Below are 16,773 nucleotides of genomic sequence, written 5' to 3'. Positions count from 1 at the left end.
AGTGAGTATTTTAATGTTAAAAAAATGGGCCCCCATTCACATCCACAGTAAGTTCTCACAGTAACCCAGATTTTTGCTTTTTCTTAAAGAAAAGGAGGAACAAGTCGAAATGTATTTTTGTGGTAATCAGCGTTATGCCACAAATGCTGTTGATTGAGCTTAACTTGTACTGAACCAAGAACTTTCCTTTAACTTACCTAATTCACTTCCATCATACATAGAATTTTCTTTTAAACATTCGCACAGTATCTCTCACTATGGGAAACGCCTCGTTCATACCACACTCTTGTTTTCAGAGAACTGGGGTTACATATGTAACCTTATGTTGTTTCGGGGTGTGGTAGGTTAAGCGTGATCTGATATCACAATCGAGTTGCACTGAGGGATATAGAGCTGCATGAAGGAAAAGGAAAATCTTAGGGTCCCCCAACTGGTCATGAAGCACAATCTTGTATTGTGCACAGCATGTTTTCTATGCCTACCTATTTATACTGTATGCTGGTTGTATATGTATGTTATGTCAATCTGTACCATGTCAAGGTGTTGATAGGTAGCCATGGAGGAGTACTGTTTTGAGGCCAGATACATACAGGTTTACATGAGGTTACACAGACTTTATTTTCATGTCTGCATGGTCCTATGAGGCTAAATGATAGACCACAAATATACCATTCACCTCCTTCTCTATTCATTTTCTCTTTTCTGTACCTCTGTTCACCCACTTAAACAGAGCTCCCTTTCAGAGAACCTTAATTTTTCCACCGTCTTTCACAAATACCATCAACATCACCACCATAATTACTGAATTACTTCAGCACTTACCCCAGACATTCAAATAAGTGTAAATAAAAACATATCAAATATGTTATATATGAAAAAATATACCAACACAAAATGAGTTTGTTAAAATCATTAGTGCCAGAAGTACATAGTGTATAAAGTTAAAAAGACAGTTATACAGTGAGGTGCAGTGATATCATTTTGTTATCTGTCTGTCTGATTGCCCAGGCTGGTAAAGCCACATTAGCCGATTGTGAATTTCAGGAATGAGCTTCTTTTACATAATCACTGGGTGAAGGAAACAAAGGACACATTAGCGTCTGCCTGCAGGAGGTTGTTAATAACTCGGGACATCCCTGCTGAGTTAATGGTTCCAGCAACTGGAAAAATGATCTAACATGACAGAAAAAAAAATCTGACTCTAGGCAGGCTCTTGTGTTCTCTTCAAGTGACCAATGAGCTTCTTCTTTTACTGAAGAACTGAAAAAACACCAAGCAGATCTGAATGTTTTCATCCCACTCAGCAGCATATCTCAAATGCATATTGTTATTCAAAGTGATTCTGTCACCAAGCATTTTTCCTAAATTTTTCTCCTCCACTAAGGTGACTTTGTCCTGCACTAAAATGAAATCAAATAGCACAGGCACAACAATCGAGTTGTTTTGAGTCTACTAGTGTGACACAAGCTTTAGTAACATAACATTACACTCTGTGAATGTGATACGATAATATTGCTATTATATGTTTAGTGTATAGTGAAGTGAAGTGATTCAAAACGGTGGCATTACAATATTTTACTATCTTGTTTCTCATTCGTATTCATTGCATTTTGTGCTTTGCGCAACAAGTAATGAACTTGCCGCTTTATTTAATCATAGAGCCTCTGAAATAATGGGGAGCGTATAAGTCTGTGTCATGCCCCAATTTGAGGGAATACTGCACATTGGTTCCATCATGTCTGTCATAGCACAATAGATTCTAGTTTTCACTTTGGATAAAAAAATAATCAACTTGTGCTGATTGATTGCAACTTCTTTCATACAGTCTATGAGAGGTGGTCCATATTTTTTCACACTAAAAATAAAAATATGAAAACTTTAACTACAGATATTGATCCATGGCTTGAAGATATCAATATTGTACTATGAGGTAAAATATAGAAATATTGATTTATTTTACTTCACCTCTAATTATGACTGCCCTTGTTTAATGTCGATGTATTCTTGAATTTGAGAGTCCTTGTTTGTCTTTTTTGTTTGTATGAGTGGTGTGATATATCAATCAATATACGTTGTTTGCTAGATATTCTTCTTTTATCCCATTCTATTGCTCCCAGGCTTTGTTGCTTTCCTCTGTCAATCAAGGGAGGTTAGGCAAAAATGAGAGTGCTAAAGTTCAAAGCAAGGTTTAAACCGGATAAAGTTGCATTGGTGTCCTTCATCTGTGCTCTCTTCCTCCTACCCCCACTAAGTTAATGACCGCAATCAGGACAGTCCTCTGCTGAGCAGGAGAGTATGCTTATCCACAAATATGTATGCCTGTGCACATACGTTCACTCCAAAACAAGCCCACACTGAAAATATAACTGGGATTCAAAATCTAATATAAATAAGAAAATCTAATCTAAAAGTCTTGTAAAATGTAAAACAAAAATGATGAAACAATGAATTAGAAATATTTCAGTTTCTGCACTATTTCTTGGTCACTAACTAAATATGGTAACAGCCCTTGAACACAAAAATAGAACAATAGAAACATCCAATCTAGATACTATATACAAAATATACAGTGGTTGCAAAACCACACAGTGTTCATAGCCCCCCTTCAAGTCAAGTCAAGTGGTTTTTATTGTCGTTTCAACCATATACAGTTAGTACAGTACACAGCAAAACGAGACAACGTTCCTCCAGGACCATGGTGCTACATAAAAACAACAAAGGACCAACACAGGACCACATGATACAACACAACGAAATAAAATACCAATATAAAAAACCTATATATATACCTATATAAAGTGCACGTGCAAACATGTGCAAAAAGTACGGGACAGTACAACAAATTTCTGACAATGAACAGGACAATAGACAGTGCAGCGCCGACCAGTACTCAGTAGTGCAAAAAGATGACAGTTTCTAAAAATGTAAACATAACATACTATGAGATTGTGCATAGAACACTTAGCAGTTATTGAGGTAGCAGACAGTTATAAAGTGACAGTAATTAAAGTGCAAATCAGGACACGTGTGTGTCAAACCAGTCTCTGAGTATTGAGGAGTCTGATGGCTTGGGGAAGAAGCTGTTACACAGTCTGGCCGTGAGGGCCCGAATGCTTCGGTACCTCTTGCCAGACGGGAGGAGGGTAAAGAGTTTGTGTGAGGGGTGTGTGGGGTCGTCCACAATGCTGGTTGCTTTGTGGATACAGTGTTTTTTGTAAATGTCTTTGATGGAGGGAAGAGAGACCCCAATGATCTTCTCAGCTGTCCTCACTATCCTCTGCAGGGCTTTGCGGTCCAAGCGGTGCAAGTCCCAAACCAGGCAGTGATGCAGCTGCTCAGGATGCTCTCAATAGTCCCTCTATAGAATGTAGTGAGGATGGGGGTTGGGAGATGTGCTTTCCTCAGCCTTCGAAGAAAGTAGAGACGCTGCTGGGCTTTCTTGGTGATAGAGCTGGTGTTGAGGGACCAGGTGAGGTTCTCCGCCAAGTGAACACCAAGGAATTTGGTGCTTTTGACGATCTCCACAGAGGAGCCGTCGATGTTCAGCAGAGTGTGTTCACCTTGTGCTCTCCTAAAGTCAACAACCATCTCTTTTGTTTTGTCGACATTCAGGGACAGGTTGTTGGCTCTACACCAGTTCGTCAGCCGCTGCACCTCCTCTTTGTATGCTGACTCGTCGTTCTTGCTGATGAGACCCACCACGGTCGTGTCATCGGCGAACTTGATGGTGTGATTCGAGCTGTGCATTGCTGCACAGTCGTGAGTCAGCAGAGTGAACAGCAGTGGACTGAGCACACAGCCCTGGGGGCCCCAGTGCTCAGTGTGGTGGTGGTGGAGATGCTGTTCCCGATCCGGACTGACTGAGGTCTCCCAGTCAGGAAGTCCAGGATCCAGTTGCAGAGGGAGGTGTCCAGGCCCAGCAGGTTCAGCTTTCCAATCAGGTGCTGGGGAATGATTGTGTTGAATGCTGAGCTGAAATCTATGAACAGCATTCGAACGTATGAGTCCTTATTGTCTAGGTGGGTGAGGGCCAGATGGAGGGTTGTGGTGATGGCATCGATCCGTTGAGCGGTTTGAACGATATGCAAACTGCAGTGGGTCTAGTGAGGGGGCAGCTGGGTCTTAATCTGCCTCATGACGAGCCTCTCGAAGCACTTCATGATGATGGGTGTAAGTGCGACGGGACGGTAGTCGTTGAGGCAGGACACTGAAGACTTCTTTGGCATGGGGATGATGGTGGTGGCCTTGAAGCATGTTGGAACGACGGCGCTGCTCAGAGAGATGTTGAAGATGTCGGTAAGAACATCTGCTAGCTGGTCTGCACATCCTCTGAGCACTCTGCCAGGAATGTTGTCTGGTCCAGCAGCCTTCCGTGGGTTGACTCTACGTAGAGTTTTTCTCACATCTGCCGTGGTAAGAGAGAGCACCTGGTCGTTGGGAGGAGGGGTGGACTTCCTCGCCATCACGTCGTTCTGCACTTCAAACCGAGCGTAAAAGTCGTTCAGCGCATCTGAACGACTTTTCAGATGCGCTGAAAAGTCGACAACAGCCTTAAATAATCACACTGTTTATGAGATCTGTGTCTCGATGCTGCAATATATTTTAAATTACTTTTCATTAAACACCTCATATAAAATGCCATTTTCAGCAGTTTCTGGACCAGTAACTGGTGAAATCAGAAGTGGCTATGATCACACTCACTAAACCAGAAATCAATAATGGCTGTCATATGCAACTAGACTAGAATTAATTTACTTACAAACAAGAGCAATTGATCATAGATTGTGTTGTGGGGACCTTCAACAACCCAGTATTTAAAGGCTAAACACATTTTTTGTTTTGTATAATGTTTTTTCAGTGCCTCCCTGAGCCAGAGAGTGGTTATTATTCTATTACAATTATTCTTTATTATTATTATGAAACAAATAATATGAATTTAGATCATGGGAAACCCGGATGGAGGAAGTATACGCTGCCACGATGTCCTCGCCGCTGGAATAAATCTTCAAGTTCTTCGTCAGCATCCACCAAGCACAACACCAGGCCCTAATGGAGCTACTATTTTCTGTCCTCACTATCCTCTGCAGGGCTTTGCGGTCCGAAACGGTGCAAGTCCCAAACCAGGCAGTGATGCAGCTGCTCAGGATGCTCTCAATAGTCCCTCTATAGAATGTAGTGAGGATGGGGGTTGGGAGATGTGCTTTCCTCAGCCTTCGAAGAAAGTAGAGACGCTGCTGGGCTTTCTTGGTGATAGAGCTGGTGTTGAGGGACCAGGTGAGGTTCTCCGCCAAGTGAACACCAAGGAATTTGGTGCTTTTGACGATCTCCACAGAGGAGCCGTCGATGTTCAGCAGAGTGTGTTCACCTTGTGCTCTCCTAAAGTCAACAACCGTCTCTTTTGTTTTGTCGACATTCAGGGACAGGTTGTTGGCTCTACACCAGTTCGTCAGCCGCTGCACCTCCTCTTTGTATGCTGACTCGTCGTTCTTGCTGATGAGACCCACCACGGTCGTGTCATCGGCGAACTTGATGGTGTGATTCGAGCTGTGCATTGCTGCACAGTCGTGAGTCAGCAGAGTGAACAGCAGTGGACTGAGCACACAGCCCTGGGGGGCCCCAGTGCTCAGTGTGGTGGTGGTGGAGATGCTGTTCCCGATCCGGACTGACTGAGGTCTCCCAGTCAGGAAGTCCAGGATCCAGTTGCAGAGGGAGGTGTCCAGGCCCAGCAGGTTCAGCTTTCCAATCAGGTGCTGGGGAATGATTGTGTTGAATGCTGAGCTGAAATCTATGAACAGCATTCGAACGTATGAGTCCTTATTGTCTAGGTGGGTGAGGGCCAGATGGAGGGTTGTGGTGATGGCATCGTCCGTTGAACGGTTTGAACGATATGCAAACTGCAGTGGGTCTAGTGAGGGGGGCAGCTGAGTCTTAATCTGCCTCATGACGAGCCTCTCAAAGCACTTCATGATGATGGGTGTAAGTGCGACGGGACGGTAGTCGTTGAGGCAGGACACTGAAGACTTCTTTGGCATGGGGATGATGGTGGTGGCCTTGAAGCATGTTGGAACGACGGCGCTGCTCAGAGAGATGTTGAAGATGTCGGTAAGAACATCTGCTAGCTGGTCTGCACATCCTCTGAGCACTCTACCAGGAATGTTGTCTGGTCCAGCAGCCTTCCGTGGGTTGACTCTACGTAGAGTTTTTCTCACATCTGCCGTGGTAAGAGAGAGCACCTGGTCGTTGGGAGGAGGGGTGGACTTCCTCGCCATCACGTCGTTCTGCACTTCAAACCGAGCGTAAAAGTCGTTCAGCGCATCTGGAAGGGAGGCATCTTTGTCACAGGCAACTGATGTTGTCCTGTAGTTGGTGATGGCCTGGATGCCCTGCCACATGCGCCGCGTGTCACCGCTGTCCTGGAAGTGACTGTGGATTCTCTGGGCGTGTGCACGCTTTGCCTCTCTGATTGCCCGTGACAGTTTGGCCATAGCTGTTCTTAGGGCTGCCTTATCGCCTGCTCTGAAGGCGGAGTCTCGGGACCTCAGCAGCATGCGCACCTCCGCAGTCATCCACGGCTTCTGGTTGGAGCGTGTGGTGATGGTCTTGGAGAAAGTGACATCATCAATGCACTTGCTGATGTAGCTGGTCACTGATGCTGTGTATTCCTCCAAGTTGGTAGAATCGCCATATGTTGCAGCCTCCCTGAACATGTGCCAGTCAGTACACTCAAAACAGTCCTGAAGAGCAGAGATGGCTCCTGCTGGCCAGGTTTTCACCTGCTTCTGAAGCGGTTTTGTGCGTCTGACGAGCGGTCTGTATGCTGGAATTAACATAACAGAGATGTGGTCTGAGTAGCCGAGGTGTGGGCGGGGCTCCGCCCGGTACGCGCCTGTGATGTTTGTGTAAACAAGATCAAGCGCGTTCGCCCCTCTTGTTGCAAAGTCCACATACTACACTAGTAGAGTCCCTCTATACTAATAACATTTAGGCCAATGTAATTGTAAAATCCAGGGCTGATTTCTCTTCCCAGTCCACTCCTGGTATCAGTCACAAATTGTTTCCATGATAACATCACATCCTCCTGCAATTACATAAATCCAGTGAAAGAATGATTTATCGGTGTGCTTAATGTTACATGAACAGTTCCTGATTGGTTAACACTGGCCCACCCACTCTAAATAATTTATCTTGTTGTATAAGCACCTCTTACTCAAAAGTCTTTTTAGTTTTCAAATAAAACTTAAATCTTGTTTCCTTCTTTGATAATCAAGAGGAAGATGCAGGAGTATATAAATTAATAATTTAAGAAAAAAGAGAAAAGTTTGTGAATCTTGGATTGACTTGCACTGGTCTGCGGTCTATTCTGTTTTCTTTTTATTTAACTTTCCTAGTTCCAAGAAAGATTAAAAAAATCATAGTATTTTTTTTCTGTACAAACAGGGGAGAAAAAGAGTAAGAGAAAATACAAACCAGACAGTGGAGTTTTTGTAGGAAAAAAAAAGAATCTGGAGAAGATTAGTTTTTCTAAATGAGTATGTCCCTGAAATGTCCCAGAGGGTATGTTTGTCAGATTTTGCTCACTTTGCATCTTTAAAACCAAAACATGATTCCAAATGAGCAAAACTTTATGAGAAGTGGTTTTCTCAGTCTATTGGTGTTGCAAAAAGGACATTTCTTCTCGGATACAAACAATGTGATAAAGAGAGCAATCAATATCTATTGGTCCTCTGTCTAAACCTATTTGATTCTGTGCCACTTTCATCTCAGCAATGAAAAACCTGGAGAAAATGACAAAAATAACCAGTATTTCATGTCTTTTTGACACAAGACCTCAAATGACTGACACATGAGCTTACTGCTTTGTCAGTTCTGTGTTAATTACTTGCATTCACTTTGTAAAGCTGCCAGAGCTTTCTTTTAAATAATGTTTAAAATGGTACATAGAGAAATTTAAATTGTATTTCTTTCACTATATTAAAACATCGTCATTTTATGGACCATTGTGGAAGAATAATTCATTTCTATCGGGAAGACACGCAGGCTTGAGTGAAGTTTAAGATGCCATTTATTTGATAAATGTAAAACAGAAAGCAATGTCTCTCTCTTTGGCATAGGCCCCGCCCGGCGGTCCGAGGGAGTTGTGCCCGGAACCGTCATGTCCTGCCGGAGATAGGAGGCAGGGGCGAGGAGCCTACCCCCGGGCTCAACCTGTGATGGTGGGGTGGTGGAGGTTGCCTGTGTTTTAGCATACTGAAACAGCAATGTGATAGATTGTGAGCAGACTTATAAAGCAATGACTTACATGCGATTGGCTAGGAATTACCCAGCTAATGATGTGATGATGTACAGCTGCTAGTCTTCCCGCTAGAACTACGCTGCGCTTCCATTTCCAGGAATGCTCAATATATTTAACATTCAATTGATTCTAATTTTGAAGTTATTTTTATGAAGTTATCTGAAAACAATGTGATGGAACATTTCTGGTGCTATACAGCAAAAATGTAATCTTTTGATGGTTAAGTACAAAAAAAATAAAAATAAAAAATAAAATAAAGAAAATCGACCTATTAAGTAATAAATAAGCATAAGGTAAAATAGGTCAAAACACTTTTTTATAAATTGTCACAACATGTGTCTTAGACTAATGGAATTGTGCAGTGTGACTGTTTTGAATTTCAATTCAGTAAATTCTACTTCCTTTCATTCCAATTCAAATTCAGTTCAAGTCAAATTCTAACTCGTGATTTGAAAGGGTTAATTTTGAAATTCAAAATGTTGCACAACCCTGGTGAAACCAGTTGGCTATATCAGGTTAAGGTGGTCAAGTTATTTTTTGAAAAATATTTTTTAAATGACTAGCTTGGACCAGGTAATGACCAGCAGGAAACCAGCATAATTTTCCAAAAAACAAAAAAACAATTTTTTTTAACTTAATCTGGATATTTCCATCAGAGAAAGCCTCACATACCTCACTTCTCCAGTTCCTTTGCAATAGGTCTGACATTATTACTTTTTATAGTGAAAAATATAATAATGTTAATACTTTAATTAATAAAAATGTGAAACAATATACATCCTAACATGCAAAATAGAAGCATTTTCACTAGTGGTTCCACGCAAAAGCCCTAAAGTGGGTGATTATACACTGTGGGGTTTGATGGGCCGGGCTGTTTTTTTGGGCCAGTCCATCTCTGTTCATGTCTGGCCTAGTGATGGATTGGCAGGTATGTTACGGGGCTTTCAGCAGTTCTGTTAGAAGGAAGTCTGCCGATGACATGCAGACACATGCTCTGCCAGACAAATTCTCTCTCAAAGGAAAAACAGCTGCCAATTTATTCATGACCACAGAGGAAATGGAAATGGGCCTTAAATGTAGACAAATTCCAGAAGACAAACACCAGATATCACTATAGAAACAGATATGAGGTCAATGAGATCCTATTTGGCCCTTATTCTGTTCCAATTGGGCCCTGAAAACATTTCTTTCAATACATTTCCAGAAGAGGGGAAAGGACTGTGGCCTGCACCATGTCCGCTTGATTTGTGCTGCAAATGCATTCTGCCTACAAGATATTTGTCCAAATGCATAATAAGAGGAAAGGGCCAAGATACACCATGAATTTATGTATGCAGTGCTCAGGAGAGGTTTTGTTGTGCATTAGTTAGAAATTAGTTGGATGCATTCATAAGGAGTCATCATGTCCTTGTTTCTTCTTGAGGCAAGGAGTCAATGCTACTGTTGTTACAATGCGAAATACGAAAGATACACACATTGCACCTGTTTTCAGGAACTTAATATTACTAATACTTCTATTCAAAGTGACTAATTGTGCATTTATGGTACACATTTTATCAATGTGTGTATTCCTTAAGAATCAAACCTTTTCTAGGGCCATGCTCTACCTATTCAGCAACAGGAACATTTTGAACAAGACTCTGAATAGATCCTTCAAAGCGAGAGCTTGGTTAAATTGCAATTAAATGCTATGATTGACCATTTATGTATGGAGTCCTATATAAGCAAATCATTTGCAAACAGCTAAAAGCAAAACAATGATATTTCACATTTGGGAATGCTGTACATTGTGTGAATGGCAATCAGGTTAAATTCACCCCACGTCCGCAAAAAAAGAAAAGTATGCAGCCACACCCAGTCCAGGTTAATGTACAAGTGGTAGCAAATATTGACATATATCGCCCACACTGAACAGCCCCTGAAGAGTGTCACCACACCAAAGTCAATGTGACAAAGCTTATCCCTATTATTTGTGTCACGGTGGAGCTGAATGTATAGGAACACCTCACATTACTCCGCTGGCTCCTCCTTTGATTCTACAACACAAGAGACCTGCGTTAAGGGGAGAGGGATTGGAAAAGGGAGGGAGGGAGAAAGAGTGTGTGTGTGTGTGTGTGTGTGTGTGTGTGTGAGAGAGAGAGAGAGAGAGAGAGAGAGAGAGTGAGTGAGTGAATGTAAAAGATATGTTCAAATTAAACAAGGCTCAAATTTTGCGCCATCAGCGCACTGGTGATCATGTAAAGTGGGAAATTAAAGCTCACACGCAGAGTCTCGGGAATGGCAGGACATTTTTTGGAATAAATTGCATGGCTCTATTTGAGCTACTTCAAGCAGCAAAGCTCTGAATTCAAACATGCATGGACGTGGATGAAAGCTGTAAAACTGAATTGCTGGAAAACTGAACAAGCACATGTCACATAGGGTGAAGAAATAACTTAGGGTCACTATTCATCAACTGTAGCTGTTATGTCAACTAATCAAAACAAGTCTGAGTTTGAGCTCTGGAGAACTGAGTGAAGCTCTTCAGAAAGCACGTGGATTACAGCTGCGCAGACATCAGAGTAAGTTTGTGTATGTGAGTTGATATTACAATGAAAGTTTGAAATGAAAGTTGATGTTACAATGAAATGTGCTTTCTAAATTTTTGTTGTCTTATGCTAAAGTGTATGTCTGCAAAAGTGCAAAAGTGTAATTCTACAAAAGTGCAGAAACCTTTTTCATTTATTTGTTATACTATAAATGACAAGTTAGTCTTTTGTATGGTGGCGAACACTGCAAGAGTCTAATAAAATGTGAATTAGTGTTCCTGATGTGCAAATGGAACATAAGTTTGATTCCCAAGTAATAGATGTATTCATAAATCTTTGTAAAATTGTAAACTGGAATACACAGTAAGTTGCTTTCACTCTGCTTTAACACGTCTACCAAATGCAGAAAAATGTGTCTGCAACACTGACAGGCCTGTAGGTTTAGTTATATAATATATATTTTTTTAGTGATTAGGTCTCAAAAAGCACTTAAAATATCATGTTGGATTTTTGTTAATGTAACATAGTAATTTCTGTTTTAATTACTTTTGTTTGACATATTTATATTTTAGGGCAACACAATAAAGAGGGAACTACTAATAGAGTGAGAACCATGCGTTGAAAGAGGTAAGAGATATAAAGATCTGTCATTACACATGCATGAATGCACACACATATTCACACAAATGCACACAAAGTTAAGCTAAATAATTGACTAATTTGATCAAATCTAAAGATACACCTAATTTCTCAATAAACAAGAATATACTAGTTTGTGAGAGACAGCTGCAGCCTGTGAAAACAAAAGAACAACTCATTTGTTGACGTTTAGTGCAAGATTAATGAGTTCCACACATGCACAGCTGTGATGTAGTCTCTGTCTAGACTCTGTATGTAAAAATTCCCCGTCATCAGCTTACCGCCTTAAAGAAATATTCCACGTTCAATACAAATTAAGCTCAACTGACAGAATTTGTGGCATAATGTTGATTACCACAACAAACTGCCCCTCTTATTATGTAAAATAAAAGAAGGAAAAATTAAAGGTACAGTGAGGCACTTACAATGAAAATAAATGGGGGCAATTTTTGGAAGGTTTAAAGGCAGAAATGTGAAGCTTATAATTTTAAAAAAGCACTTACATTAATTCTTCTTTTAAAACTTGTGTATTATTTGAGCTGCAAAGTTGTTAAATCCTTGTTTATTTGGATTACATGGTTTACAGCATTACATCGTCATAGCAACAAAGTTAATACCAGTATAATATATATTAATATTAAGTATAATATAATTATAATAAGTTTAATTTATAAATAGCGCTTTTCCAATACTCAAAGCACTTCACAAACAACAAACATATACATCAAAACCAAACAACTCTACAATGTATTAAATACATCAAACACCACAAAACAACAGAGCCAGAGTCAATAATATAGTTCGGAGTGAAAGTATTCTGTTAATCTGCATGTATCTGACACAACAGTACAGACAGAATGAGCAGTAAGAGAAAAATGACATGTCCACGGTAGTTCCGCATGGAATGGGGCACCAAGCAACCCGCGTCGCCCCACATCTCGCATGCCACAGAGCCAAGGCGAGTGCAAACTCCCAGACCTCAAATGGCAACACACACGACAGCCACTACGCCATGAAATCTCTCCATCAGATATTCAGCCGTCCGCAGCAACCAAGCCGAGAACATCAACAGGTAGGCAGGTAATGAAGACAAAGGCCAAAAGCAGTATTATTTTATAATAATAACTTATTATGGCCCCTAATAACTTTATGATAAACCTTACTGCAGATGGATCCTCAACATGATTTTGAATCTGTTTTATTTGCAACATTGATTGTGTTTATACTACACATCTTATTCTTATCAGGTATGAGAAGCTGTTGAAATCCAACACAGAGGTTTTGACACGAGGCCATATAGAGGCCACTTATTAGGATGCAACAAAAAAAGAAAAGAAAAGTATGCTAAATACTATGGAATTAAGTCACAATATCCTTTTTTATTCTTAGTACCATGGCAGGCATCCATGACAGTGAAAATGAATTTGCATAAGCCATTGGAGGATAAAACTAATGAGATGAGATTTGGAAAGAAATTACATTTTTAATGGTGCATCCAAATGTTATGCAACCCAACCTGTTTTCTTGACAATTGCCATCTTGAGCAATAATTATAACCATAGCATCTGAAATGCAGACCAATCACTGGAAGTCCATTTCATTTCCTGGTACAATTCATTTGAAATTATGTTTAATAGTCATCAGAAATGTCATGGGAACACAGAAAATGGTGTAGCAACAACAAAAGGAAAGTTTAGTAGATTATAGATGACTGTTCTCATCTTTTCCCCTCCTAAATAATCATTCTTCAGTATTCAGCCTTTATTTGCTTTATAGAATGAAAAGAGATGTTGCAAAAGTCGCCGGGGGGAGTAATGGATGTTATATAATCTCTTGTTAGGCATCAGACTTTCATTAATCACTCGAAGTTTAGAAATAAGGAAAAACATCCCAAAAAATTATATAATTTTTGACTCTTTTGGGGCATTTGAAAAGTTCAGAAGGAAATTTATTTTTATATTCTTGGTTATTGTAACTGTTACTGCAAATATTTGAGATCACTAAAAATGATCATCAATACTTTGTTACTTTGAAACAAAACAAACAAACAAAACAACGTTTACAGCAATTTACAATTCAAAGTAAAAAGAAAATAGTATAGTACCTAAGATAATCGGCTCCATGGACTAATCATAAACCATGCTTTCAATATCAAATTTATTTTCCTTTATTCAATGTTCCCTTCATGCTCTGATTACAGCATAAACCAGACTTGATTATTTGTCATTCAGCATTTGCTTTTTCTACAAAGAAACTCACGGCAGTACACTTATTTCATGGCCAACTCTACTGGAGCAACCTGGGTGAAGTGTCCGAGTACATATTCACAGAAATACCTTTGCTGTATAAACCATGTTTAAAACAATTTCAAGTGTTCTGCATAAAAGTAGCTTTCAAAATCAAAGTGCCTTTCTATATCATCAGCCATATTTGGCCTATAGGTCAACATTTCTGCTGCGGCATTTTAGTGGATTCCTCAGAGGGACGGATTCAAGGAAAGGTAGAAAATTACAAAGCAAGGAAACTGAACAGCTCATGCATCAGCTGCATTAGGGGATGACCTCAAAGACTGGTGTGACAGGGACAGTTGCATTATTTATGACTGGACCTGGAAAGCCACAAACCAAACAACATCATAAAAAACTCTGTAAACTGCTTAGGACTTACACAATCTTCACAATCACATGTCTATATTTGCTGATATAGAATGTAGTATAGAAATTGTAGATGTAGTATTTATGAGTTGGTGCGTGTCAGTGATTTCCAACCTTTTTTTATTTGTATAATAAAAGCTACATTGATAATTGTCAAGTACCTCATCATCGACAACAAAACAGAAATTCATACAACACATTATTTAGCATTATCATTAATATAATTAAAGTCACTTTTAATCAAACAAAATCAGTTCATATGGTGGCTGCAAAACAGACTTACCAGGCACCACAAACACTTTATTCTCACTTTATTTATCTCCACGCAAATTATTTTTAATTTTACATATTGTATTACACACATAATTTTGTTTAATTTCATTAAAAAGGAACTTAATCCTGGGAGTAATCATTATTTGCCATTTAATTTATTAGCTATATTAGTTGTTTTTAAAAGGGATAGTACTTACTTACTTCTGTGTATCACAAAGATGTGAGGTAGAAGGACAGCTTCAGTCACCATAAACTTTCAATGCATGAAAAAAGATGTTTTGTTAGTGAATGGTGACTGACATTGACATACTGTACCACTTTTCATACTTCCTTTCCCTTTTGTGTTCTATGGAAGACATTACTGTGGGTTTAGAACAACATTAGGGTGATTAAATGATGACAGGATATTTTGGAAGAACTATACATTTAAGTAGTTATAATCTATTTTATAAGGCATCATTTCTGCTTTATAGCTTGTAATAAATAATTAAAATAAAAATCCTAAAACCAGGTTCCCCCTTGGATGCCCTGGTCGGGAATCACTGCCATTTATGACCTTCACATCATTTCTTGAGGTTACTTGGTGTTATGTTGCTTATTTTACTCATGGTGGGTAGTGAACCTGATCCTGCCAAAAAAGGATTACACACAGAGATATATAGGTCATACACTCAGTGTAAAGAAACCTCATATTGATTTACGATGAGGTGATTGTTGGAAACAATTGTGTAACCTCACAAGTCGGAGAGAAAGAATAAGAAAAGGAGAAAGCAAGGGAGAGATAGTATGTGCTAAATATCATACATCACTGGATATAAGCATAACACCTTTGACAAATCACAAACTTAATTGCTCTCAGGCCTGGAATTTTCTACTTAAAGCACCCTTTCTTGTCATTCTCATATCTAGGCAGTCGCTGCACATTTTTTCTGTATGAGTTCTCATCTCATGGACTGTTTCCTATTGCTCCCCCTCCCTCCTCTTCCTCACTGTTTATTTTACTAGGTCAAAGCTCAATGCTACCACTCTTTCTCAAACTGTCAGTTTCATTTGTGCAACTGATATTTTTTGTTTGTATTATTTATTTGCAAGGCCAAGAAAATAAACCACATTTTATTAGGATCAAGGAGCAATTGATAACAGAAGGACAGAAGAAATAGAAAACAGTAAAAGAATGAGCTATGGAAAAACACTGGGTAGAAATGTATGAAGTCAATAAGGGTTGAGGGAGAGATTAATGTGAAGCGAAGGTGGTGGACTAAGCTGGGTGGGATAGTAGGAGTCAAATCAAGTCAGGGAAAATATGGAAAAGAAAACAAAAAAGAGAGGGCCTGTATCAGGGATAGGAGGAAAAAGGTTTCCTTGGGAATTTAAACAAATCAAAGAGGAACTCATGGAAGAGGAACCAGATTAGTTTGCTTGCTTTTTGTGAGTCTGTGAAATTGTTAAACCAACTGAGTGGTAACAGTGGATCAACTCGTAAAACAGGATTAATTGGGGTTAATTATCAGTTAGTACGTTTACATGTAGTTATAATCGAACTTCCACGTGTTTTTGCATTATCGAGCTACAGTATTAATTTGTCTGTCCAAGTATACAAAACACTATGTGGAATCGAATAGGGCAACAAAGGACGTCAGCTGAGGAAGTGACGTAGATATTTTCCGGTGGACATTTTGCATCATAGTAGCACGTTGAAGAAGTCAGCCACAGCGAGACCAACACAACCGGCACAACAACACAGGAAACTTTACAGCCATGTGCATTTCTTACAATCTTTATGCCGTGATTTTGGTACAGATCTGTGGCCTGTTGCACAAAGCTAGTTCAGAGTAAGTTTCAAGTTGACAAACCCAAATAGAGCCATTCTGGCCATCTCAAGACGCTTGCCACAAACATTCTCTGTCAACTCCTGAGGGTCTAATCTTGTTGCAGACAACAAGGAAAAACAACAGCAAAATAATAGGCTTATCAACTTCTAAGACAACAAAAGATACGGTTTCACTTACAACAAGGATAAAAATGGTTTGTGCCAATTGGCATGTTTCATGCAGTGGCGATTTCTTAGGGCCAGCAAAGCCTTCTCTTCTGGCGTAACGTGCCTAATAAATAAATATTTTTTCATCCTTTCATTCTCATTCACCATTTTGCTTATATATTTTCAATCACTTTCCACTCATAATTCATCACAAACGAATAGCAAAAAATAAATAAAAATAAAATGTATCCAATCAGAATTTAATCACTGATGCTTACAAGCAAAGTATGACAACTTCTTCACAAATTGCATGCGTGAAGCAACGCTCCTTAGCCGAAGCAGCGCGAGTCTGAGCTCCACCACTTCAGGCCTTCAGAATATCTTCAGAATCCCTCAACAGTGTAAGTG

The 16,773-nt window shown here is 39.6% G+C and overlaps 1 protein-coding gene across 1 annotated transcript in view; it reads left to right on the top strand.

Annotated features, from left to right (window-relative positions):
* Nucleotides 1-10,429: 10,429 nt before the first annotated feature.
* The window catches only part of LOC127629106 (vasopressin V2 receptor-like), a 29,900-nt gene continuing 23,556 nt past the window's right edge, over nt 10,430-16,773 (top strand). The window contains exons 1-2 of the mRNA XM_052106172.1: nt 10,430-10,854; nt 11,394-11,448. The gene's annotated coding sequence lies outside the window, so the exon portion shown is untranslated. The remainder of the gene's footprint in view (nt 10,855-11,393; nt 11,449-16,773) is intronic.

This window comes from Xyrauchen texanus, chromosome 35, assembly GCF_025860055.1.
Source record: "Xyrauchen texanus isolate HMW12.3.18 chromosome 35, RBS_HiC_50CHRs, whole genome shotgun sequence".
In the NCBI taxonomy this organism is placed as follows: Eukaryota; Metazoa; Chordata; class Actinopteri; order Cypriniformes; family Catostomidae; genus Xyrauchen; species Xyrauchen texanus.
The sequence above is the reverse complement of the archived record's forward strand: the minus strand, read 5'-3'. Positions and strand labels throughout refer to the sequence as shown.